Source organism: Stegostoma tigrinum, chromosome 11, assembly GCF_030684315.1.
Source record: "Stegostoma tigrinum isolate sSteTig4 chromosome 11, sSteTig4.hap1, whole genome shotgun sequence".
NCBI classification, from domain to species: Eukaryota; Metazoa; Chordata; class Chondrichthyes; order Orectolobiformes; family Stegostomatidae; genus Stegostoma; species Stegostoma tigrinum.
In genome coordinates this window covers 69,653,139-69,678,028 of record NC_081364.1, presented here as the reverse complement: position 1 = coordinate 69,678,028, position 24,890 = coordinate 69,653,139, and the positions used below count along the sequence as shown (strand labels likewise).

General features: G+C 44.2%; 1 long non-coding RNA gene across 3 annotated transcripts; it reads left to right on the top strand.

Annotated features, from left to right (window-relative positions):
- The first annotated feature begins 1,037 nt into the window (after positions 1-1,037).
- On the top strand, positions 1,038-16,154 carry LOC125450322 (uncharacterized). 3 transcript variants are annotated; one of them, XR_009446318.1, is made up of 5 exons: positions 1,038-1,231; positions 4,872-5,025; positions 7,232-7,455; positions 9,574-9,673; positions 15,267-16,154. It is a non-coding gene; the product is annotated as an uncharacterized LOC125450322 (long non-coding RNA). The 3 variants fall into 3 exon arrangements; XR_009446316.1 differs by lacking the exon at positions 7,232-7,455 and adding an exon at positions 6,702-6,891; XR_009446317.1 differs by lacking the exon at positions 7,232-7,455.
- The last annotated feature ends 8,736 nt before the right edge of the window (positions 16,155-24,890 follow it).

Here is a 24,890-nt window from a genome sequence, read left to right as displayed (position 1 = left end):
AGTTACCAGGGGCAGGGATGGAGTCAGTGGTGAGGGAGTAGGATTTTGCTACCAGCCTGGATTGACATTTATCATTCTCTATTTAAATGTGAGCTCTACCCTTTTTCAAACAGGAATGGACTTGGCAGCAGAACTAATTTGTGAACCAACTGTCAGCTTTATTGTGACAAAGTGTGGAGTTTATCTGTTATGAAGTAAACTACAGTGACAAACTCAGACAGCTATTTCCAGGTGAATGTGGATTATACTGCTAAAGTCAATAACTAGGCAGTAGAGCAGTGAAACAACTTATTGGACTTTTTTGCAGCCTCGGTCTTCAAACATTTCCTTCTGTCTTGGGCTTTTATCTTCTGATTCTCGTTGCTTTCCATTGCACAGACCTTTCTTGGGAATCTCTTTTATGCTTGTTCTTTTTTGATTAACCTCCCTCTCTGCCCAATCACAGTTCATATGAACAACACTCACCTCACTTCACCACGTTGTGTTATTCATATTCATAATTATTCTCTTTACATCTTACCTGAGGACTGCTAGACCTGTATTTCTTACCCTTATTTCACCGCTATTTCTCTATTCGCTAACAGAGCGGTATCAAGAGCTATCTTTAGCTTCGAGCTGCAGGAAGCCTTTTCAATCGTAACTGATTAAACAAAATAACAAAAGAACTGCGGATGCTGTAAATCGGGAACAAAAACAAAGTTGCTGGAAAAGCTCAGCAGGTCTGGCAGAATCTGTGAAGGTAAAAAGACAGAGTTAACGTTTCGGGTGCAGTGCCCCTTCCTCAGAGCGACTTATTAAAACCCCAGGATCGCTAATGTAACAATCTTTCTCATCCAGTTCTCAGTCTCATTTGTCTCAAAATGCATCATTGTGATGACGATCATCAGCTTCCCACAATGACAACGCAAAGCACTGCGCATGCTCCAGCTCACAATAGCGTCTGGGTGATTGATGTCAGTGCGGGACCAATAGGCGCACAGGGGTTCCATGCATGACCGGACGGATGTCGCCCAATCGGAATGAAGAGAGGGCGGGATCAGTGAAAACCAGGTGATCACCCACGCGAGCGGTCCAGAGTTGCTGAGATAACCGGAACTGCAGATGCTGGAGAATCTGAGATGACACGGTGTGTAGCTGGATGAACACAGCAGGCCAAGCAGCATCAGAGGAGCAGGAAAGCTGACGTTTCGGGCCTATATCCTTTGCTGAGACTAAGATTTGTGCAATTGAGGTAAGAGCAGGACACGGTAAAGAAAGCAAAACGGCAGAAAGCTGGAGGGAAGTGATATTCGTATGGGTTTGGAAGTTTTACAAACAGTTAGTGCACGTCCGAAAACACACGCATTTGAAACTCCTAGACTCACGTTTGCAGAAAACAAATCAACGCCTCAGATGGCGATAGGCCCGTGTGACCGTCACCATCTTTATTGGGGGCAATGATCTGCGGGGCGCATGCGCGGCAGCTTTGAAACTAAAAGGGCCGAGGTTAGGCTGGAGGAACACCTCAGGACAGGCAGCATCAGAGAAACAGGAAAACTGACGTATTCGGGCCCACACCCCCTCAGAAATGGGGGAGGGGAAGGGGATACTGAAATAAACAGGGAGAGAGGGGGAGACAGACAAGTTAAAGAGGTGAGGATGGAGCAGGTAAAGCTGAGTGTAGGTGGGGACGTAGGGAGGGGATAGGTCAGTCTAGGGAGGACCAACAGGTCAAAGGGGTGGGATGAGGTTAGCAGGTAGGAAATGGGGGTGTGGCTTGAGATGGGAGGAGGGGATAGGTGAGAGGAAGAACAGGTTAGGGAGGTGGGGATGAGCAATTGTTTATTGCAAACTGAGTGTAGGTGTTCTGTAAAGTGGTCCCTAAGCTTCTGCTTGGTTTCCCCGATGTAGAGGAGGCCAGAATGGGTACAGCGGTGCAGTATACCACATTAGCACCTGCATACCCCATACACATGGCCTAAAAGCCCTACGCTAGTTCCTGTCCTGCAGGTCTGACCAGTTCCCCTCCACTGACCCCGTTATGCGCTTCGGTGAACTCGTCCCACTGCCTACAGACAAAGGGGGTAGCCATGGGTACCTGCATGGGCCCAAGCTTTGCCTGCCTCTTTGTTGGAACAATCCCTCTTCCGTACCTCTTCCTCCAGTACATGGATGACTGTATCGGCGCTGCCTCGTGCTCCTATGAGGAGCTCTAACAGTTCGCCCACTTCACCAACAGCTTCCACCCCAACCTTAAGTTCACCTGGACCATCTCTAACCACCTCTCTCACCTTCCTGGTCCTCTGTTTCCATCTTGGGGAACAATCTCAAAACCAATATACATTTCAAGCCCACTGACTCCCACAGCTACCTAGAATACACCTCCTCCCACCTGTCAAGTTTGTTTTCGGAGACCCTCACGGACTTGCTGCAATAACAAGACACTGACCTGTTTAGAAAAACACACATCCTTTTCTTACCAAGCAAGTACAAGCTGTGAAGAATCACTGTACTCAACCCAGCACAGAGTGCAGAGTCTCACAAGGAATTCTCCCCGGACAGTCCCTGCTTTTTATACTTTACAAAAGACATGATACATAAAACGATTTCACAATTTACAATGGCACCATACATAAAACAATTACTACAACAGACAAAAACAGGATACCAAGCAATTATTACATCAACAACATAAAAGACCAGGATGTAGTTTTGATAGCTTGTGAAGTAGCTGCTAATGGCAGGAGGCGATTTTGAGTTGTTGTCCGGGACAGATTCTGATTTCAAGTTGCCAGTGTGTCTGGCTAGAACAAAGTCAGTGCCCTGGCCCTTAGTCAGCGACAGAAGTTACATGCTTCAGAGGTTTCACACCTTTACAAATTTTCCCCACCTACCCCTATTTGAAACAGATTGATTCTAATTTTAATTCAGTCAGGAAGCTTAAGACAGTGTCTGCATACCGATGTGTGAGAAGATAAGGAGTTACAAAACCTTTACACTGAATTCCTAGCTGGGCAGGAAGCTTCAGGGCAGTGCCTGCATACCGATGTGAGTAGTTAAAAGACTTTACTTCTATAAATCAAAGTCTCTGTATAGGAATCAAATGCAGATGAAAGACTTTAATTTAAAGAAGTATAGAAATCAATGGGATGTTATCACATTAACATCTCACACCCACCCACTGTCCTGCAAAAATACCATCTCCTATTCCCAATTGCTTCACCTCTGCCGCATCTGCTCCCAGGATTCCACTCCCGTACATCTATGATGTCCTTGTTTTTCAAGGACCACAACTCCACTCCCCACCTCCCCACCGTAGTGGTCAAGAATGCCCTTGACCATGTCTCCTGCATTTTTCCACAACTCCTCCATCGCACCCTGTCCCTGCAATAACAACTGAAAAAGAATCCCCCTCATCCTCACATACCATTCCACCAATCTCCGGATCGAATGCATCATCCTCTGACACTTCTGCCATCAGCAATCTGACCTCATCATTAAAGACATTTTTCCCTCCCCACCCTTGCTTGCCTTCCGGAGAGACCAGTCTCTCCGTGACTCCCTTGTCTGCTCCACACTGCCCTCCAACCCCACCACTCCCGGCACCTTCCCCTGCAACCGCAGGAAGTGCTACACTTGCCTCCACACCTCCTCCCTCTACCCCCCCCCCCCCCCCCCCCCCCACCACCACCATCCCAGGCCCCAAGAAGACTTTCTACATCAAGCAGATGTTCACCACATCTGCTAATGTGGCATACTGCATCCCCTGTACCCGTTGTGGCCTCCTCTACATTGCGGAAACCAAGCGGAGGCTTGGGGACCGCTTTGCAGAACACCTACGCTCAGTTTGCAAGAAACAACTGCACCTCCCAGTCGCGAACCATTTCAACTCCCCGTCCCGTTCCTCAGATGACATGTCCATCCTGGGCCACCTGCAGTGCCACAATGATGCCACCCAAGGGTTGCAGGAACAGCAACGCATATTCTGCCTGGGAACCCTGCAGCTCAATGGTGTCAATGTGGATTTCAGAAGCTTCGAAATCTCCCCTCCCCCAACTGCATCCCAAAACTAGCCCAGTTTGTCCCTGCCTCCCTCACCTGTTCTTCCTCTCTCCTATCCCCTCCTCCCACCTCAAGCTGCACCCCTATTTCCTGCCTACTAACTTCATCCCACCCCCTTGACCTGTCTGTCCTCCCTGGACTGACCTATCACCTCCCTCCCTCCCCACCTATACTCATCTTTACCTGCTCCATGCCCGCCTGTTTAACTTGTCTGTCTCCTCTCCACCTATCTTCTCTCTCCATCTTCAATCTGTCTCCTCCTCTCTCCCTATTTAGTTCAGAATCCTCTTTCCCCTCCCCCATTTCTGATGAAGGGTCCAGGCCCGAAACGTCAGCTTTCCTGCTCCTAAGATGCGCCTTGGCCTGCTGTGTTCATCCAGCTCCACACCTTGTTATCTTGGAATCTCCAGTATCTGCAGTTCCTATTATCTCTTATCCAAGAGAAATGTTTGTTTCTTCTGGATTTTGTTCCCAGAGTGTGGGATAATAGCAGCTCACACTGCTCTTGCTCACTTCTGTGCTCCCTGATCACCTTTTGTTGGTGTCTAATCTCTTCGGTGTCTAATGATGGATAGATTTGATCTCTGTAGTATTTTACTGTAACTTCCTTGTACCTTTTTTGTAAATAAATTTTCCACTGCTGCCCACCCCTTGACCATGTGCTGGTCTCTTACCAGATTAATTTTTGAATGGCATCTTTCACAGTCAGGAAATATTTTCCCAGAAAGAGAGTGTATTTTTCTTCCATTTCAGACCACCAAATTCTGCAGCATTTTTATTCTGTCATTCATTTTGTACTTCTGCAACATTTACTGTTTCTCCTTCCATAGATACCAGCGATCGTCACCAAAGCCCTGTTACCTGTGGAGAAGTTGATGTTTAACTTTCGTGTGCTGCTGCAGTTTGTATGATAAAGGTGCTCTCACAATGCTCCATTTGAGAAGTTACAGATCGATCATCTAGCGATACTGAAGAGCTGATGGTGTATGTCCAAGTCAACAAACTATTTGTATTATTATCGTGTTTTATAATTTCACAAAAATATTATCAAGAAACTTTTGACGTAAGGCCGTATTAGGTCAGGTGACCAAAAAGTTACCAAATTTGCAGGTTTTCCTGACTCCCTTAAGGAAAGCAAACCTAAGAGGTTTATCACGGGAATTCCAGACCACGTTGCCTGGCAACTGTAGAAACAGCCTCCAATAGTGAAGGAATGATTTAAAACATTGTTGGAGTCTGAAACTAAATGAGTTATCAAAGTCTTGAAGGTTGTTTGGTGCAGGGAGATAGGGCTCATCACAGCCAGGAATTAAATCAAGGATGAGAATTTTAAATTGTTGTTTATAAATAGGAGCCTTTGTGGGTCAGGGAGCACAGCAGTGATGGGTGAACAGGTCTTGGTACAAATGAACTTATGTGCTGCAGAATTTTAGGTATTCTTGAGGTTGCAGGGACGTTGAATGTGGGAGGCCGACTGGCAGTGAGTTTGGATAGTTAAGCCTAGAGATAACGCAGGAATAGATGAGAGGTTCAGCAGATGAGCCGAAACTAAGGTGTCACTGTCAGTCGTTGCCACTGAAGTGGAAGTAAGTGGTTTTTGTGCAGGACTCTGCTGTTTACCCTCACCTCACCTCAGGAATTCAGCTGTTTGTGAATTTGTGGATCAAGTCTGTAATAAGATCAGGAACCGAGTGCCCACCATGGCCCAAGCTGGGTGTCACTGAGCAGGTTACTGCTGAGTAAGTGCTGCTTAATACCGCTGTTGACGACTCCTTCTTCATCACTTTACTGATGATAGAGAGTAGACTGCTTGAGGGGAAATTGGTCGGGTTGGATTTGCAGTGTTTTTGTGCTGAACAGACTTGGGTAGTTTTCCAAATTGTTAGTAGATGCCAGTGCTGTAGCAGTACTGAAATAGTTTGGCTTGGCGGTTAGCAAGCTCTAGAGCACTAGTCATCGGTACTATTGCCAGAGTGTTGCCAGGGCCCATAACCTTTGCACTATTCATTCATTTCTTTAATATTATTTGAAATGAATCAAATTGGATGAAAACTCATATCTCTGATGTTGGGGACCTCTGGAGAGGGCTGAGATGGATCATCCAGTTGGCACTTCTGGCTGAAGATTGCTGCAGTCTTGTCTTTTGCATGGATAGGTTGGGCTCCTCTGTCAGTAAGGATGGGGATTTTTGACATTCTTCCTCCAGTGAGTTGTTTAATTGTCCATCACCGTTCACGACTGGGTGTGGCAGAACTGCAGAGCTTGCATCTGATTTATTGGTTATGGGGTGGCTTAGCTCTAACTCTTGCTGCTTATGCTATTTGGCATGCAGAGAGTCCTGTTTGGTAGTTTTACCAGGTTGGCACCTTATTTTTAGGTGTGCCTGGTGCTGCCCTTGGCATGCCCTCCAATACTCTCCATTCAACCAGTGTTGGTCCCCTGGATCAATGGCAATGGCTGTCTGTAGGATATGCTGGGCCATGAGGTTACAGATTGTGCTGGAGAAGGTCTGCTACTGTTGCAGTCTCTCTTAATGCCTCATAGATATCTGGTTTTGAGTAGCTGTGTATGTTCCAAGTCTGTCCCTTTCAGCCGAAGTTCGTGCCACCCAACGCAATGGAGGGTATTCTCAAGTTTAAGATGAGGCTTTGTCTCCACAGGACTGTGCGGCGGTCGCTGTTATCAATCCTGTCATGGACAGATGCCTCTGCAGCTGGGAAATTGGTGACGATGAGATCACTCTTTTCCCCGTTTGGTGCGTCACCACCTGCTGCAGTCCCAGCCAAGCAGCTTTGTCCTTTAGGACCCGACCAGCCTGATTGGTAATCCTCCTGCAAACTACTCGTGAAGGTGGGCATTGAGTACATTTAGTGCTATTCACACTTGCAGTGCTTCCTGCAAGTGCTGTTCAACATGATGGAGTTTTTTGTTTCTTAAAATTCACTCTTGGGATGTGGAAATCGCTGGCTGGACCAGCGTTTATTACCTGGAAGGCAGTTAAGAGTCAACCACATCACTATGGGTTTGGAGTCACATGTCATCCAGACCAGGTAAGGATGGCACATTTCCGGAAAGGACATAAGTGAACCAGATGGGTCTTTCCTGATAATTGGCAATGGTTTCATGGTCATCATTAGAATCTTAGTTCCAGATCATTATTTAATTCATGTTTCACCATCTGCCATGGCAGGATGCGAACCCAGGTCCCCACAATGTTATCTGGGTCGCTGGATTAATAATCTAGCGATAATACTACTGCTGATTTATCAACCGAGGGAGGATGATACATGGTAATCAGCAGGAGCCATGAGATTTCCAGGCGTCAGAGTCAATTCCACCATCTGCTGAGATAGGATTCGAACCTGGACTTCTGTTGTACATTTTAACATTCTGGATAAAAGTTAAAGCCATCAGGTTTGTTCACTCATTTTTAAATATCACTAGCACAAGCATTCTTTGCAAAACACTGCCCATCATCCTGTCTCCTCCATCCTCCCCTTCAGCAAGCGAGGGAGACACATGGAGTTTCTATGTCACTAAGATTGAGACAATCCAATCAGCTGCCTCTGCTGCTTCCCTCTCTTCCACGAGCCCACCAAACCAAATTGCCTGGCATGTTGCTCCTCGTTTTAGGCTTAAACTTGCATCTTTGTCCAGTCTCATGTCAAGCCTTATCAGAGCTCATCTTAACCCTTTGCCCTCTTCTCACTAAACTACAAATATTCCAACTCTTATTTCTCCTCCTCCTCCTCCTCCTCCCTGCCTCTTTCCCCCATGCCAATTCACAGATATTGTTACTTGTTCTGTCTGTTTCTCTTTTCTGGTTATGTCCTTCTCACCCATTCTGTTTAAAACCAATGTTCGACCTCACCATCATTGGAAAATCCCACTCCATCTCTCTCTTTCCTGTCTGAAATCCATGCAGTAAATGTCCCTCAAGGATCTATCCTTGGCCCATGCTGTTTCTCACCAACATACTGCCAGGAGGTGAGATCTTCCACAAGCACTGTGTTAACTTTCACATGTATACTACAATGTTCAGATCTAACTCGTCTCCATCACTTTGCTCCACTGTTACTCAATTATAAAACTGCTTATCATGCTTCCACTACTTGATTAGCTGAAATTTCCTCCAATAACAGTTTGTGATAGTTAAACACATTGCCTTCAGTTATTATTACAAATTATTTTTCCTTGCTACTGCACTGAATCCATCCCTCTCATTGGGAACTGTCTGAGGCTGAACTGCACCCTTCTCAATAATGCTCTCATATCTGGTCTCAAGATGAACATCTTACCGTACATTTCAATCACAAATGCCAGAAATTTCAATCTCTAAAATGCTCCTTCTCTCCACCTCACTCCAGCTCATTCGCGACTGAAACCCCTTACCCATGCCTGTGTTGCCTTGAGCTTGACAATTCCAAAAGAGAACCCTCTCTTCTCTGCCTTATCAAGAATCTGCTCCCACGATGAGAAATATTCCCTCAGCACTTATCCTGTCAACTCCCTTGAGAATCCTGTATTTTTAATTAGAACATCTCTCATTCTTCAAAAAAATCTAGTTAGTATATTCCAGACCTGTTTAGTCTTAGCTTAAAACATATTCCCTCCAAACCAATGATCATCTTAGTTCATCTTCTTTGAAATGCCTCCGGTGAAGTGATATACTTGCTCGAATAAGTGGACCAAAAAAGCTGATCACATTCTTCCAGATGTGGTCTTGCCAGCAAGTTGTACGTTTGTCCTAAGACATGCATTCCAAACTCTTCTGCTGCAAACACCTTGACATAAGGATAACATTCCATTATCCTTCCCGATTAGCTGTTGCAACTGTGTGCTCGCTTCATGCTTCCTGCACAATTATTCCTGAATCCCTTTTGTGTTGCAATTTTAAACAGTTTTTACATTTTTAAATAACACTGTCTTTGGTCATCTCCTCAAAAATAAACAACTTCACGTTTTCCCATATTATAGTCCATTTGCCAACTTGTCGTCCATTTATCAATATCTCTCCATAAACTTGAACCCTCGTGGAACTTGACTGTTATCCCTTTTTATGAGATCCTCCCTCATTCTTCTCATCTTTTTGTTGGGAGCACTGGGCAACGTGACACATACGTAATTGCTGCCTTTTTAAGGGGCATTCTTTCAAATGACTGGGAGAAGCTTACTGCCCATTTCTCAGAATCGAGACAACTTGTTCATCAAGTTGCATTGGGCTGGAAAAGCTAATATCTCATTGTGGCAGTGCAGCAGCACAGAAGGAAAGAAAAGGAAGCAAAGCCTGCATCTCACTAATTCTTGGGCGTTCTTTGCCATGTGTCAAAAACCTGTTGTTCTGTTCAGTGACGTGAAGCCCCAATGTGGAAATTCCTCAACTCAAATAGATTTCCCCCGAATCAGCTGCTGACCTCCGCAAGGAATAATGTGTAGCAGGAACAATACACAGTTATCCTCGGCCAGGAGGAGGAGATGGTGTGAATTTCTACTCAGACTGTCAGTGATGGATTTTATGAATTTGTGTTACAGGATATTACAGGTGGACTTTCAGGTGGGAAGCTCAATAATTGTAACACCAAACTCTGACAGAATTACTCAATTCATCAGGACCTGGATATTCACATTGTCTGTGAGTGTTGTGTTCCTGCTCATTCCCATTTGCCGTGTAAAATTTCTCTCTTATTACTCCATTCTCTCAATAGATCTTTCCCACAACTTTCAATATATGTCCTATAGTCCTTTTTTATGGCCAGTTGAGTGTACGTTTTAGCATCCTAATGTTGATCTTTTGTAAACACCTCCTATCAAAGGTCCCCTCAAAATCCTTTGTTAAAAGGAGATCAATCTTAGTTTCCCCAAGCACCTGATTCCCCAATGACAATTTGTTTCCTGTGTGTAAGGCACTCATCCGGATTGTGTTGGAACGTTTTCCACTTCCCTGCATGAGTACAGCCCCAACAATATTAAAGAAAGTGAACATCCTCCAGGTGAAGCAGTGTCAGAGTGGTGTCCCATCCACCACATTCAATATTCCCCTCTACACCACTGAGGCACAGTGGCATCACTGTGCCAAAGGTAAAGTCACCATTGTCCTACCTGACCACAGGGCTGGTTTACCCTGAAGATTACTGCCCCTCAGGCGAGGGGAGAGGTTGAGGAGAGTCTGTCTATTATAGATGGATATTCTCAATATGTACCAGCAATGCCTAAGTCACGTGAAATTATAATAAAAACAGCCCTAACCATGCAATTAAAAACCCTCTCCCTACAAACCATTCTGTTAAATCTCCTCTGCCCCCTATCAGGGACCCTCCCGTCCTTCACGGTGTGTGGGGGATCTTTGGTTTGCACAGACTCAGCTCGTCTCTGCTCCTGTCTGTGATGTCATCATGCTGTGACAATGGCACTGAACCTCACTGTCTGTGAGGGTGGTAGGCACAGAGATCCTCATAGCGTTTAAGGCATATTTAGATACACACTTGTGATGCCAATGCAGACAAGTCTATGGGCCAAGTGCTGGAAAATTAGATTAGAATAGTTAGGTAGTGGTTTTTAACTGGCACAGGCTGGATGGGCCACAGAGCCTTTTTCTGTACTGTAGACCTCTGAGACTCTTCACATAGGAAGATGCCCAGCAATATTTCAAGTCATTTCAGAAAATGAGATATCAGAATAAGTGCCTCATGATTGGTCAGTATTTTCGGGAGAAAAGTGAGGTATAGACGTAAAGCGGTTTACCTCGAAATTCTGGGGCCTGAAGCCCAGGAAATTGAAAGTGCCGCCATCAAGTGGATGAATAAAAATAAGGATTGTATTAGAGGAAAGAAATATCGTTCTTGTATCATTCATTTGTGAGGCTGGACGATATTAGATACAGGAAGGGTTCTGAGACTGGAGAAGATTACAAAAATAGGGAAAAGTGAGCATGGATGAGATTACAGAAATGGGGAAGATTGTGAGGCTGGAGGAGACCTCAGACAAAGGGAGGTTTGTGAGGCTGAAGATAATTATAGAGCTAAAGAAGTTTGTGGGCTGGAGGAGATTAGAGATAAGGTGGTTTGTGAGACTGGAGGAATCTGAATAGATGGTGTGAGTTATGAGGCTAGTGGGGAATTCCAACGATAGGCAGGTCATGAGGCTGGAGAGGGATTCCAGAGATGTGAGGCGTGTTGAGGCTCGAGGGTGATGCCTGCAGTAATGCAGGTAGTGAGGCTCCAGGGGATGATAGGGAAGGTAGTGAGGTTTGAGGTATGATTCCTGCAATAGAGAGGCTGGTGAGGCTCCAGGGCGGATTATCATCCAAACAGGATAGTGGTGTACTTACTGCACATGGAGTGCAGCAGTCATAGAAAGTACCACTTTCTCCAAATCAAATAAAAAATGGGCAATCAATATTAGTCTGTGCAGCAAAGACCACATCCCATAAGTAAATTAAAAGTATGGTGGGTCTCTGGTTTGGAGAGACCTAACAGAAGCTCAGATAATTCTCCATTGTAGCAATGTTTGGTAACCGTAGAATACAACATTCAGATAATTGGCAAATAATGCAGGGTGAAAATGTGAAGATTGTTTGTTTGACTCAGCAAGTTCCCAGGATCTGGAACAGTCTGAATGGCAGCTGGATGCAGATTTAGCAGTTATTCTCAGAAGAGAGTTGGGATTTAACTTTTTAAGGAATGATGGACAAATGGCAGGGGAATTGGGTCTGATGTGCAGCATCTCCCAGAGTGAGAGTGAAGCCTTTGTCAGGGTTCCACATGGTAGTCTAATGAGTAAAGTTAGATCACACGTGATTCAGGAAGAGCTCGCTAATTGGAAGCGGCAGTGGCTTAGTTGTCGGAGAGAATGTGGTGTTGGGGGATTTTTCAGAGTGGAGTTCTGTGACCAGTGTGTTCCACAGCAATCGGTGCAGGGGCCACTTTTGTTTCTCATTTAGATTAATGATTTGGATGAGAATTTAAGGGACAAGATTAGTAAGTTTGCAGATGATACTAGAATTAGTGGTTAGTGAAGGTTATCTAAGATGATAGTGAGCTCTTGATCAATTATGTCAATGAGTTGAGAAGTGGAGGATGAAGTTCAATTTGAATAAATGTGAGATATTGTATTTCGGTAAAATGAACAAGGGTAGGACCGACAATTGATGGTTGCACCCAGGATAGAGTTGTGAAACAGAGAAATGCTGAGATTCAGGTACATAATTCTTTGAAGTTTATGTAGACAAGTAGTCAGGCTGGTTAATATGTTGTTTAGCACACTTGCTTTCATTGCTCAGACCTCTGAGTCTCGGAGTTGGGATGTTATGTTGAGGTTGTATAGGACATTGAGGCTTCATTTGAGGTATTGTGTGCAGCTCTGGTTGCCCTGTTACAGGAAGGACACTATTATTCAACTGGAGACAGTTCAGAATAGACTTGCTGGGGTGTTGCCAGGATTGGAGGGCTTGATTATCAAATAGACAACCAAAGCTAGGACTTTTCTCACTGGAGCATAATGGGTTAAGGAGTGACCTTAGAGGTTCATAAAATCATGAGGGCACAGATTATGCGAATAGCAAGGGTTTATTCCCAAGGTTAGGTGATTTCAAGACAAGGGGACGTGTGTGTAAGGTGAGAGGAGAAATACATATTTAAAAAGACATGAGGGATTTTTTATTTTTACGGACTTGTCCACGTGTGGAACAAACTCAGAGGAAGTGGCAGATACAGGTACAGTCACGTTGTTTAAAAGACATTTGAATAAGGACATAGATAAGAGCGGTTTAGAGGAGTATATGCCAGATGCAGGCAGATGTGATCAGTTTACATATAAAACTTATACATTTCAAAATTCTAAATATGCATTAAATTGAAGTAAGGCCAACTTTGACATTATTGGGCAAGAACTTCCAAAAGATGATCGGGAGAGGTAATATGCAGGTCAAGGAATGCTTGGAAAGTGGGAGGCCCTCAAAACTAAAATAAGGAGAGCCCAGACACACTATTTTCCTGTTCATGTGAAGGGCAAGGCTGGTAAACGTAGGGGATACTGGCTGACAGGAGAAATTGAGGCCCTGGTCAAGAAAAAGGCAGCACATGTTGGGTATTGACAGCAAGATTTGGGTCAATCCTTTGAAGCATAGGGGCGGTAGGAGAATACTCGAGGGAAATCAGGACGGCAAAAAGGAGACATGAGCTATCTTTGGCAAATTGAGTTAAGGGGAATCCCAAGAGATTCTGAAACTTCATTTGGGACAAAAAAGCAACGAGGGAAAAAATAGGGCCCCTTTAAAGATCAACAAGGCTGTCTGTGAGGAACTGCAGGCTGAGATAGTGAATGAGTATTTCGCATTAGTATTTACTGCAGAGAAGGATATGGAAGTGAGAGAGCTTGGAAACATAAATAATGAGTCGTGAGAAGTGTCTATATTACAGAGATCTAGGTGCTGGATGTCTTAAAATGCATAAAGGTGGATAGGTTCCTGGCACCTGATCAGGTGTTACCCACAAACTCTGGGAGAAGCTGGGGAAGTAATTGCTGGCCCCTTGCTGAGGTATTTGTATCACTGACAGGTGAGGTGCCAGAAGGCCGGGTGGCTAATGTGGTGCCATTCTTTAAGGAAAAGCCAGAGGACCATCGACCATTGAGCCTGATGTCAGTGGTGGGCAAATTGCTGGAGGGGATTCTGAGGGACAGGATTTGCATGTGTTTAGAGAAGCAAAGACTGATTAGGGATAGTCAACATGGCTTTGTGAGTAGGAAATCTTGTCTCACTAACTTGATTGAGTTTTTCGAAGAAGTGACAAAGAAGATTGAAGAAGGCAAAGCAGTGGACACTGTCTATTATGGACTTCAGCAAGGCATTCACCAAAGCTCCACATGACAGACTGGTTAGCAAGATTAGATCAAATGGAACCCAGGGAGAGTTAGCTATTTGAAACAAAATTGGCTTGAAGGTAGGAAACAGGATCATGGTGGGGGGCGGGGAGCGGGTTCAGTCTAGATGACAATGAACAGCAGTGTACTACAAGGATTGGTGCTGGGTCCACTGCTTTTTTTTAATCACTGATGCAAATCATGTGGAATGAATATTGGAGGAATGGTTAGTAAGTTTGCAGATGACACTAAAATTATTGTTGTAGTAGACAGCAAAGGAGTTTACTTCCCAAGTACAATGGGAACGTAATCAGATGGGTTGATGGGCCAAGGAGTGATAGAAATAAGTTTAGTTCAGATAAAAGTGAGCGATTTGCATTATGGTAATGACAATCAGGGCAGGACTTAAACAGTTACTGATGAGGCCCTGGGGGCTGTTATGCAACAGAGACTCCTTGGGGTGCAGGTGCACAGTTCCTTGAAGGTGGATTGCAGGTATAGAAGGTAGTGAAGATGATATTTGCTGTGCTGGCATTTATTGGTCAGTGCATTGAGTGTAGGAGTTGGGAGGTCATGTTATAGGCTGAACAAGACATTGATTATGCTGCTTTTGGAATATTGTGTTCAGTTCTGGTCTCCCCGCTATAGGAATGATGCTGTTAAACTTGGCAGGGTGCAGAAAAAGATTTACAAGGATGTTGCAAGAGGTGGAAGTCTTGAGCTGTAGGGAGAGGTTGAATATGCTGGGGCTATTTTCCCAGGAGCATTGAAGGCTGAAGGGTGACTTTATAGAGGTTAATAAAATTATGGTGGGCGTCGGGTGAATGGCCAAGATTGTTTTCCTAGGTTAGGGGAGACTGGAACTAATAACATTGGCTTAAGCTGAGAGGGAATGTCTTTAAAAGGGAACCAAAAGAACTGCAGATGCTGTATAATCTGAAAAAAAAAACAAATTTGCTGGAAAAGCTCAGCAGGTTTGGCAGCATCTGTGGAGGAGAGAAGAGTTTCGGGTTCTGAGGAAGGGTCACCGGTCCCGAAATGTTAACTTTTTTTTTTCCCCCTCCTCCACAGATGCCACCAGGCCTGCTGAGCTTTTCCAGCAAATTTGTTTTTTTTAGAAAGGAAAGTGGGTGGTGCCTGTGTAGAATGTGCTGCCAGAGGAACTGGTGGAAACTGGTACATTTACAACATTTAAGAGGCATCTGGATGGGTATGTGAATAGGAAGGGTGTAGCAGAATATAGGTCAAATGCTTGCAAATGGGATTAGATTAATTTGGGATATCTGGTCAGCGTGGACACCTGGGACCAAAGGGATTGTTTTGTGCTGTACAACTCTGACGAAGCATTTTTTTTGTTTTCATTTCAGATTTCCACAATTTTACTTTTGCACTATTCTTAGTCTTTCAGAGGGATCGAAAGGTTGAGTTACAGATCTATACAATGACTGTCCTTCCTCGCTGGCTCTCCCACCTCTCTCTTTTGGTAGTTTGATGCAAACACTGACTGGATCCCTTACCTGGAGGATACTTATGAATGAATTTGTTCTAATGGTGATCCAGCATATTCCCCAAGTGTTGCTCCACACATGTCCAGAGAATTTCTCAGTTTCACAATCTGTCCCCTTCTGGTTTCTTACTCGCTACACTTACTTTCTGTTTGAAAGTATAGTCTGCAGTTGGAGAATTTAAACAGGTCCACATCCAGGTCTGACGGTCGCTTTGTTTATCACAACCCAATTTTCTCAGGATTTTGAACATTGAAGGAAAAAGCAGCACTCACATTGGGGAGAAACGCACATGGTGTGTGTGTTGAAGAGTCTGTGACGATTCATCTGAAATGTCTGAACACCAGTGCAGTGACACTGGGAGACAGTGTGGAAATGTGCAGATTGCAGGAAGGAATTTCTTCATCCATCCCAGCTAGAAACTGACCACCAGAGTGACAGTGGAGAGAGACCATTGACCTGTTCTGCGTGAGGGAAAGGCTTTGCTGACTCGAATTCCCCGCTGATACACCAGCGAGTTCACTCTGGGGAGAGACCTTTCCATGAGCTCTGAGTGTGGGAAGGGATTCATTGTCATCCAAACTGTTAACACACCAGCGAGTTCACAGACAACCACAGTCGAAGAACTTTGCTGTCACTCTCACTATCAAATGAACCATGGTTTTGGGCTGTTTGTACTGATGTTACTAATCCCTGCTCAATTAAAGGTGCTGGTATTGTGAATAAAATGTCACACTAACAGTTGTGTAAGGTAGAGCTTGGAAATGGTCATGTTGTCACAACACATCGGCACATTCACACTGACTAAAGACTATCCACCTGCATGATATGTGAAAAGGGATTTCCTGTTTCGTTCCTGGTTAACTACCAGCAAATTTCTGAATAAGTTGATTGGTTTGAATATAGCTAACAGTAGAATCAAAAATAGTATCCGTGATAATGGGAACTGCAGATGCTGGAGAATCCAAGATAACAAAAAGTGTGGAGCTGGATGAACACAGCAGGCCGAGCAGCATCTTGGGAGCACAAAAGCTGACTTTTCGGGCCGAGAGAAGGGTCAAGGCCTGAAACGTCAGCTTTTGTGCTCCTTAGATGCTGCTTGGCCTGCTGTGTTCATCCAGCTCCACGCATGGTTTTTGAATTGACGATAACAATGTGTTTTGGGCTTGTTTCTGGAGATCATAGAATCCCTCCAGTGTGGGAGCAGACCACTTAGCCCATCAAGTCCGCACTGACCTGACGAAGAGTATCTTACCCAGACATTGTCTGCGTGAGTTTCCTCCAGATGGTCTGGTTTCCTCCCACAGTCCAAAAATGTGCAAATTATGTAGATTGACTATGCTAAATTGCCCATAGTATCTTGTGTGCAAAATGCAGGGATAGGGTAGGGTGTGAGACTGATTGGGATGCTCTTTGGAGAGTTGATATTGACTGAATGGCCATCTTCCACACTGTAGGAATTCTGTGATGATCTCGATGGACCTTTATTTGTTAGATAGGTCTGCACACCTTTACAATGACGGATTCTGTTGCTCTCCACAGACATTTGTTCATTGGAAACAATGTAATCTTTCATTTTGTGGATAAAAATCAAAGGAAAGTTTTAAATCCAAACATAGGATTGGGATGAGTCATGTCCTATAATCCCTGATTGCATTTTCCCCGTCGGCTATGAAACCTGGTGACCGCTGTGACTCTGCCTGGGGGCATTGCAGTCTCTTCAGCTCTTTACCTGGTGTCCATAGCAATGATGGATCTCATGATGGAAACATAAACCAAGGCATTGTGTGATTTCTAGTACATATTTTCTATTTAGTCTTCTGTCCATCACTTCCCTAGAGGCTGAGATACTGGTCTGGGGACCTAGGTGTGAATCCATCTGGAAATAAGAATTTGATGATGACTGTCAATCCATTGGCTTTGTTGGAAAAACCCATCTGTTCACCGATGGCCTTTAAGGAAGGAAACTACCATTCTTATCCAGTGATGTGATCATCCCATGAATGAATTTTTAAAAAAAATTTTAAAAAACTCCTGCAAATACATTTAACTCTGTCTTAATTTATTTGACAGCTGACGGTTCAAACTGCCTGATGGTCACTTTCTCTTTTGATCAAGTTGTGGCCATTTCATGGTTGAAACCATAGTTATTCTCGTACAAACAGTGCATGCTCTGACATGCCACTTATGAACCAGACATTCACGTTGACCATATCCTGATGCTGTGTACCATGAAAGCGAAATTCTTCACCACCTTATCTACTTGTGTTGCTATTTCAGGGAGCTATGGACTTGAACCTCCCAAACTCCCAAAAACCTTGAGAATTTCATCAAACTGACCTCCAATGGCAGGAATGGACAGGGTCAGCTTGGATTGATGAACATAATTCAGGCTGCACAAGTCTATTGCAGCATTTTCAGAATGTAGTTAGTAGTGAGTGTGGCCACCTCTCTGTACTGTAGTGATACAGATTCCCTGATCCTGATTGCCCCAAATGGCTGGCTGACTGACAGTGTCAAAGTCCCTGGGCTGATATCGAATGATTCCTTGGACATGCTGTGTCAGGATCCCCTGACTGAATCCTGTCTCCCTTGCCCTGACTGAGAACTGTTTCATTGAGACTTGGAGACGTGACCATTTGGTTGAAAAAAAATGCATTAGTTGCCACAGCTGCTGACCAGCCCTTGACTGACTGCTGGTAATAACAATGCTAAGCTGCCTGGTTTATGCCTCTGATAAGCATCCAGGCAAGACAGGAGCACTGTGAGACATTAGGTTCTAGTTGAGACATCAAAGTGCTAAAATGCCAGGGAAAGGCAGAGATATTGTGCCAGGCCCTGAGCAGAACATGTCTCAGGTGCTGAAAAGCATGTAGAGTTCTGACAGCAAGAATGTACTTTGTGGACAGGCAATTCTGCATCTTGATGGAGCATTTTTATTTCACTCTGGCTCATTTTGCTAGATCTGCAAATATCTATTGGTCTGGCTAATGTGAGAATTGGCTTTCGGCGTAATATGCCATCTGACTTGGTCATTCGCACTTGTGTCCCACATCTGTGAGTCAGTAATCTGATTAAACTCACAGGCCTCTACTTGAGAAAAATGAAGCAGCCACATGCACACCTGTTTGATTGGTTGCTCTTGCACTCAAATGAAAAACGTGCATTGTATACACCATATCCTTTCCTGGCTCACAGTGTTCCCAAAATCTCTCGTTCAATACATCCAAGTCATCATCATCAAATTCAAAACTAGTGAATACTTCGATAGCATTATTTTCTGAAATGCTATTTGTAGTGAGGCAGTGTTGGCAGGTGATTTTCTTTTACTTCTGATGTCATGTGTGAATATTCAGGGAGGGTGTTGATGGGAAGGTGCAGCATGTACCAGGGATGAGGTGATAACATTCAGAGCATGTGCTGAACATGCAGAAAAGGAGAGATTAACGTTTACCTTGAAACAAGCATATTTAGAGAAAGTTGGGTGAAAGTACTGAGAGAAAGCATTTTAGTGGCACGGTGGCTCAGTGGTTAGCACTGCTGCCTCACAGCACTGGGACCCGGGTTCAATTCCAGCCTTGGGTGACTGCCTGTGTGGAGTTTGCATGTTCTCCACATGTCTGTGTGAGTTTCCTCCCACAGTCCAAAGATGTGCAGGTTGGGTGGATTGGCTGTGCTAAATTGCCTGTTGTATTCAGGGAGGGGTACATTAGGAGGGTTATAGGTCTGGCTGGGATGCTGTGAGGTATGGTGTGGACTTGTTGGGCTGAAGAGCCTGTTTCCACACTGTAGGAATTCCATGATTATGGTTCCAGAGCATTGAGCATATCCCAGCATATAGTTCTTCAAGGATTGTAGGAACTTCAAATGCTGGAGAATCTGAGATAACAAGGTGTTTATGCCTAGGATTTTTCAAGTTTTGATCAGTCTGCTTATAAAATTGGTTTAATAAGACTGCACCATTCCTGGGAACACTGCAATACCACAACAATGCATGGAGAACGCTCCTATTCCAACTCCCAGCTCCAAAAATCAGTTTAATATAGGGTCGCTAGGAAAAGGACATATTAGATATTAAAGCTGATAGAAACAAATGCTTTTGCAGGGGTGTTGTCTCCACACCGAGACCATTAAAACCCGGGCCACGGTTCCACACGGGACATAGCTGCTAATTGTGAACACTTGGTATAACAAACACTTGATCCTATTTTCCATCAGCCTGACTGTGTGCAAAGACTTGTAAATCACTGCTGACAGTTTTTACTGTTGTTCCCAAACTCCTGGGCATCTTAACCAGGGCAAACAAGTCAGTTTGCAACAGTGCTTTTTCATCACTTTTCTAGAAAAAAATCTTCGTAGTGAATGTAGATCATCGGAAATGTACCAATCAGATGAGATAGGGCGGAGCTGACGTCACTAACAAGCCTCATCAACCAGCTCCGTGACTAGCAGCGGATCAGTGAGATTGCAGCAACAGTCGGTACAGAACCGCACACTCAGAGAATGTCCCAGCACAGGGGAAGGTGCTTCAGCCTGTCACTGTCTGCATCAGCTGTCTGTACGGGTAACTTCACCAGTCCTTCCCGATGCCCTGTAAATCTCTCATCATTCAACTCTCTCCTGAGGGCCACGAATGATTCTGCTTCCAGCGCCCTCTCAGGCAGTGCACAGCCAGCAGGAACCACTCGCTGAAGATGGTGGGTCTACCTCCCTCGATAAATGTGACTCTTGGTTACAAAAAAAAAGGCGAATCACCATCCCCTGCCCTCCAAACCCATCCCACCCCGTCTGTTTCTTTGGAGTGTGTAACTGTCTGCACAGTTGACCCCACCACTGAAGACATATAATCCCTCCTCACCCTTATCTGCTTTCCAGAGGCACCACTCTCTCTGGGACTGCCCTGTCCACTCCACACTCCCCCCAGCCCCGCCACACCCAGAACTTTTCCCTGCAACAGCAGGAAGTGCTACGCCTATCCTTACACTTCCTCCATCACAGGCCCAAAGAAGACTTTCCACCTCAATCAGATGTTCACCTGCACATCTGCCAATGTGGTATACTGTATCCGCTGTTCCCGTTGTGGCCTCCTCTACATTGGGGAAACCAAGCGGAGGCTTGGGGACTGCTTTGCAGAACACCTATGCTCGGTTCACACTAAACAACTGCACCTCCCAGTCGCGAACCATTTCAACTCCCCCTGCCATTCCTCAGATGACATGTCCATCCTGGGCCTCCTGCAGTGCCAGAACGATGCCACCCGAAGGTTGCAGGAACAGCACTTCATATTCCGCTTGGGAACCCAGCAACCCAATGGTATTAATGTGGATTTCACAAGCTTCAAAACCTCCCTTCCCCCGACTGCATCCCAAAACCAGCCCAGCTCTCTAACCTGTCCTTCCTCCCACCTATCCCCTCGTCCCACCTCAAGACGCACCTCCATCTCCTACCTACTAACCTCATCCTGCCCCCTTGACCTGTCCGTCCTCCCCAGACTGACCTATCTCCTCCCTACCTCCCCACCTACATTCACCGCTACTGTCTCCATCCCGGTCTCTTTAACTATTTATTTCGGATCCCCCTTCCCCTCCCCCATTTCTGAAGAAGGGTCTAGGCCCGAAACATTAGCCTTCCTTCTCCTCTGATGCTGCTTGGCCTGCTGTGTTCATCCAGCTCTTTGCCTTGTTATCTCTCATCAATGTGAACCAGCTAGTGCCCCAACTGCTGGGACAGAGAATTAATCCCTTTCCCACTCACAGAGCAGGTTAATGGCTTCTCCCCAGTGTGACACCTTTGATGGGAATGTAACATTGAATGTAATGTAAATCCCTTCCCAAACATGGGGCAGCGGAACAGCTTCTCCCTGGTGTGACTGAATCAGTGAATGTCCAATTGAGATGGGGAATTGAGTCCCTTCCCACATTTCCCACAATTCCACTGTTTCTCCATGGTGACCGTGTCCATGCCTTTCTCCACGTTGAGCAATCAATTTAAACCTTGTCTACACACAGAACACATCTGAGTTCACCGACTGGAGCACTGTCATTGAGGCACTGTGACTGGATAAAGCTCTTTTCATCATCAGTTAACTGTCTCCCATTCATGTTGCATCTGTCCCAGTGTTTTCCCAGTTATCTCGTTTTCCACATTCCACAGATGATACACAGGTCCTGATAAATTGAGAAATCCTGTCAGATTTTGAAGTGATGTTGGCTTGATTTGCCATTTAGAAATTTTCCCCAAAAAGTCTCCTTCAGAAAGAAAAGCCTTCCTGCAGCCAGCACAAACTCCTGTTACACCCCTTCCTGACCAATAAATGTTACACACGGTTATTGAAAATGAAAATTAACATTTTTGAACCCTTCCTGTATACTCACTGTTGGTGAAGTATAATGTCTAACCCAGGCCCTTCTCTCACGTCACCCTGGTGCATACTGTGTGGTTACAGCAGAGGCAGAGACAGGCTGCTCATACCCTGCTCCCCTTTCTCATGTCCTTTTGATCTCCATGTTATACATTTACCAAATATTGTTTTACCTTTAGCAGTGTAGCAGAAACACAAACCTGCAGATTCACTTCCAGTCAGGAACAGGTCATTGATTTACGCTAATCTCTGATTTGAAGCACATTTCCAGCATTCACCGTTGTACTTCCCCTGACTCTAAACCCAGTTGGAATGAAATTCTGTTCCGTGTCTGGGAGCTGGGAGCCATGGAAGACAGTAGCTGGGACACATTTCTTACACACAGCAAGATTAACCCATACCGTGGCTTGGCTGTCAGTGAAGAGAGACGTGAAAGAGTAAAGTGCCATCTGACCCCCTCAGTGAGACCCTGAAGGATGTGTCCCGGCTGAAGCTCTGTTGCTGCCATTCGAATGCCCCCACTCGGCATTCTGCCCCCACCACCACCCCCCATCCCCACCCCCACAACCCTGAGACTGGCCTTTCTGAGCGCCAGGTGCTGTTCAACCCTCAGGACAAATACAACAAGCTACAGTGATGTATTTGAAGCAAAGCTGATTTATTTTACATTTCCCTAGAATGTTAAATTTTAGCCCAATTTGAGAGGTTATAAACATCGTCAGAAACAAACTCCAAATTTCAAAGCAAAAGCATCAAAAAATTCCAGCGCAGACCAAGACCATTTTTAAAAATTTATTTGTGAGATGTGGGTATCGCTGACTGGCCAGTATTATTTGGCCCATCATGTTCGTGTTGGTTGAGATTGAAACGCACAGGTTTGCAGCTTTCTGGATTCACCATTGAGAACAGCAATTTCAGACTGTGAACTCTGCCCCTATTTGTTTGCATTTCTCATTTCAATTTGTTTCTGTGTCTTCTACACACCCGGCTCCAGGCACATCTTTTGTTGATTTTTTCTAGCCCTAACTCCATTCTTTGTGGCCATGAAAAACTAATAACATTTCTGCAATTTAATCTCTCCTGTCTTCCCCCGTGACAGACAGCCTTTTTGCCCCTCTCTCACCCCCACCTTGCTCAACACCTTTTACATTTCTACGTCCCAGCCCTCTGTGACCTCACTGTGCCCCCGGGTCAGTGGCACGAGTTTTGAATTCTCTTCCTCCAGAGAAAATCAGAAATTTTTGTGGCAGCAGCTTTCCCTAGATTTTATTTTTAAAACAAAAACAGTGAAATTGTTTCAACATTGAGTTTTTTTATCCTTCATTCACAAATTTGCGACACTATAGCTAAGCTGTGATCCTTTCAGAGTCCAAAAATGTGCAGGTTAGGTGGACTAGCCATGCTAGATTGTCCCCTAGTGTGCGGGTTCGGTGGTTGGGTTAACCCTGGTAAATGCTGAGTTATGGGAGTACAGGGTCAGTGCAGTGATGGGCCGAATGACCTTCTTCTGCACTGTAGGGATGTGATTCTAAACAGTTGTGATCATGGTCATGTTTTCCCCATGACAGCTCACACATCACCAGGTTCATTCAGCTCAGGCTGTCATGCTGCCTTCTTGTTTTTGTGGGTTTGTACTCAGACCTTTTATGGTTTACACAGTCTATTTGAGGATAAGAGTGAATTTGTAACTAGAGATTTCCCAACCAAAATCACTTGCAGATGAGGAAATATTTCTGCTGCTGGCATCACTCACAAGGATTGGGAAAATAAAGGTCATTCACAAATCTTACACAACGCAGGTTGTAATTACCAGGCCAGACTGAATAGCATAAAACTCTTTTCTAAAGAAAAGAGGAGGCCAAGAGTTAACCTGATACAAATTGGAAGCTTTGTCCCTGTGAAATGAAGTCATTGGATCTGAAACAAAAATGGGAATCAGTTCTGAGGAAGAGCAACACGACCTGAAACTTTAAACATTAATTAATGTGCTGAAATATCCCTTTACCCAAATTCATCAATCAATCAAATTCATTCATTAATCAACTCATCCAGGATTTTCCCATTTCAGCAAATTACAGAAATGTGAACCTTAGGTCAGTAGTTGGGAAATTATTGGAGAAGATTCTTTGGGACAAAATTTACTTATTTTTGGAAAACATGTTCCGTGATTGTTGGACTAAAAAAGAGCAAAATGTGAACAGTTTTTGATATCACTTATGAATTACTTGACATTCACGTTACATATGTATAGAGTTAAAAAGTGTAATGTAATTATTTCAGTGAAATTAATGTGATCATACAGTGGAAAAAAATCGTTAGAGTCTAACTACAATTAATGAGCTGAATAATATGTGATTATTTGTACCAGTTTTTGCATTGATAATTCAATCTTATTTGATACCTTTAATATTTTATGCTATTAAGTGTAACTCAACAACAAAGTAATGAAATGATGTCAGAAAAAGAGCTGTAGTTTCAGCTTTATGGACCTAAGGGATACTTGTACACAGAGTTGGATGATTGCACTGGAAACTGTTAAAATACATAATGTCTGTGTGGACATGAAAAATAATTTTCTTTGCAAGGTGTTCCTCACTCAGAATAATTAGAAATTTATTGTGATTATGAATCTACCATTTAAAAGATAGTTACGGTGATTGACCAAAAAAAATTATATTTTACTTAGAAAATTAGACTAAGCAATATACAGGTTGTAAATGTGTTTATTCAACAGAATATCTAGATTGTCCCAGGAACTAATTATACATACACAACTCATAATAGCTTGAAAAACACATAGAAACAGTGATTATTGAATTGAGAAAGACATGATAGTTGTATCGGGCAGTTCAAATGTCTCACTACATTGGCAACATGTTTATGTTGTTCAAACAGGCAGCATGTTTGTCAAAGCAGCAGATTTTCATTTTGGGATGTGCGTCTCATTAACTAGAATCTGTTCTGTTCTCAGCGTAAGAAGCTGTTGTTATTGTGTGCGATGGACTGTCACTAACAGAGTAATTTATCCGATCAGCTTTCCTTTGTCTGTAAATCAGGTGGCCAGTAAACTATACACCTGCTTTTCATAGTTGAAGGACAAAATCATGTCTGAGCGAGTAAGTCAC